The sequence below is a fragment of the Perissodus microlepis genome, chromosome 22 (assembly GCF_051167445.1).
Source record: "Perissodus microlepis isolate ML-2025 ecotype Zambia chromosome 22, ASM5116744v1, whole genome shotgun sequence".
In the NCBI taxonomy this organism is placed as follows: Eukaryota; Metazoa; Chordata; class Actinopteri; order Cichliformes; family Cichlidae; genus Perissodus; species Perissodus microlepis.
The window spans coordinates 9,629,102-9,632,213 of NC_140481.1; positions in this window are offsets into that span (position 1 = coordinate 9,629,102).

Genomic DNA, 3,112 nt, shown 5'->3' on the forward strand with positions numbered 1-3,112 from the left:
CACCTGGTCCAGCCCTAACTATATGCTTTAGCAAAAAGGAAAGTTTTAAGCCTAATCTTAAAAGTAGAGATAGTTTCTGTCTCCCGAATCCAAACTGGAAGCTGGTTCCACAGAAGAGGGGCCTGAAAACTGAAGGCTCTGCCTCCCATTCTACTTTTAAATACTCCAGGAACAACAAGTAGGCCTGCAGAGCGAGAGCGAAGTGCTCTAATAGGGTGATATGGTACTACAAGGTCATTAAGATAAGATGGGGCCTGATTATTTAAGACCTTGTATGTGAGGAGCAGGATTTTGAATTCAATTCTGGACTTAACAGGAAGCCAATGAAGAGAAGCCAAAGCAGGAGAAATATGCTCTCTCCTTCTAGTCCCTGTCAGTACTCTTGCTGCAGCATTTTGGATTAGCTGAAGGCTTTTCAGTGAGTTTTTTGGACATCCTGATAATAATGAATTACAGTAGTCCAGCCTGGAAGTAATAAATGCATGAACTAGTTTTTCAGCGTCACTCTGAGACAGGATATTTCTAATTTTAGAGATGTTGCGCAAATGGAAGAAAGCAGTCTTACATATTTGTTTAATATGTGCGTTGAAGGACATGTCCTGGTCAAAAATGACTCCAAGGTTCCTCACAGCGTTACTGGAGGCCAAGGTAATGCCATCCAGAGTATGAATCTGGTTAGATACCATATTTCTAAGATTTTCAGGGCCGAGTACAATAACCTGTTTTATCTGAATTAAGAAGCAGAAAGTTAGCGGCCATCCAGGTCTTTATGTCTTTAAGACATTCCTGCAGTTTAACTAATTGGTGTGTGTTATCTGGCTTCATGGACAGATAGAGCTGGGTGTCATCTGCATAGCAGTGAAAATGTATGCTATGTCTTCTAATGATGCTGCCTAAGGGAAGCATGTATAATGTAAACAGAATTGGTCCTAGCACTGAACCCTGTGGAACTCCATAATTGACCTCAGTGTGTGAAGAGGACTCTCCATTTACATGCACAAATTGGAGTCTATTAGATAGATATGATACAAACCACTGCAGTGCAGTACCTGTAATACCTACAGCATGTTCTAATCGCTCTAATAGGATATTATGGTCAACAGTATCGAACGCTGCACTGAGGTCTAGCAGGACAAGCACAGAGATGAGTCCACTGTCAGAGGCCATAAGAAGATCATTTGTAACCTTCACTAAAGCTGTTTCTGTGCTGTGATGAGCTCTGAAACCTGACTGAAACTCTTCAAATAAACCATTCCTCTGCAGATGATCTGTTAGCTGTTTGACAACTACTCTTTCAAGGATTTTTGATATGAAAGGAAGGTTGGAGATTGGCCTATAATTAGCTAAGACTGCTGGGTCTAGAGATGCTTTTTGAGTAAAGGTTTAACTACAGCCAGCTTGAAGGCCTGTGGTACATAGCCGATTATTAGAGATAGGTTGATCATATTTAAGATCGAAGAATTAATTAATGGCAGGACTTCTTTGAGCAGTTTTGTAGGAATGGGGTCTAAAAGACACGTTGATGGTTTGGAGGAAGTAATTATTGAAGTTAACTCAGAAAGATCAATTGGAGAAAAAGAGTCTAACTTAACATCAATGGTACTAAGAGTAGCTGTAGATAATATTACATCTGTGGGATGATTACTGGTAATTTTTTCTCTAATGATAAAAATTTTATTTGTGAAGAAGTTCATGAAGTCATTACTAGTTAACGTTAAAGGGATGGTTGGCTCAACAGAGCTCTGACTGTTTGTCAGCCTGGCTACAGTGCTGAAGAGAAACCTGGGGTTGTTCTTATTTTCTTCAATCAGTGATGAATAGTAAGCTGTTCTGGCTTTGCGGAGGGCTTTCTTATAAAGCAGCAAACTATTTCTCCAGGCTAAATGATGATCCTCTAAATTTGTGACACGCCATTTCCTCTCCAGATTACAAGTCATCTGCTTTAGGGTACGTGTTTGAGAATTATACCACGGAGTCAGGTACTTCTGATTAGAGACCTTAGTTTTCACTGGAGCTACAGTATCCAGAGTCGTACGTAGTGAGGAGGTGAAATTATTAACAAGATAATCGACCTTTGTTGGGGTAGCGTTCAGATAGCTGCTCTGCTCTGTGTTGGTACAGGGCATTGAAGATGATAACAGTGGGTGGATTATATTCTTAAACTTAGTTACAGCGCTTTCAGAAAGACATCTACTTTGATAAAATCTACTCTCCACCGCTGTGTAATCAATTATTGTAAATGTAAATGTTATCAGGAAATGATCAGACAGGAGAGGGTTTTCAGGAAACACTGTTAAATGTTCAGTTTCTATGCCATATGTTAAAACAAGATCTAGAGTGTGATTAAAGTGGTGGGTGGGTTCTTTTACATTTTGAGAGAAGCCAATTGAGTCTAATAACAGACTAAATGCCATGTTGAGGCTGTCATTTTTAGCATCTACATGGATGTTATGGATGTGTGTGAGATGTAGTATAAAGCACTTTGAGTGCTCAATTTGAGTAGAAAAGGGCTATATTAAAAACCAGTCTTTCTACCAAGTATCGAGCAAAACACCATCTTTCACAACAGCAGCTTAAAGTTACAATTCACCCTTATGGCTTATTATATTTCACACGAGTGACCATTCATAACCACTGGTAATGGCAGCAAACCTAGAAGCTGTAGTACTGAGAATCATTTTTGTGCTGAAATCACAGTGAACATAAAGTTTTGACATGGTATAATTAAATCCTGAAAAACTGAAATAAATCGCACATTTTTAGGGCCTTTTGCAACCTAAGTAACCCTCATCATTCAGGTCACTCACACATGGACTCTATTCTCAGACCAAGTCCTTTGCACTCTGTCCAAGCACTCGATCCTCTAATGTGTGCCTTTGTCTTGTTTTGTATACATCCCTCTTGATAATATATATTTCTCCTGTTTGTTATTTATTCCCGTCTACTATTTATATTTAATCTGGCACAGTTGGTGTGGAGAACACATAATTTCATTGTACATGTGCAATGGCAATAAAAGACTATTCTATAAACTTAAAACATGCAAAAAAAAAAAAAATCACCTGATGTGGCAAATATGACAATGGATTTATTCACAATAAAGACACACAGG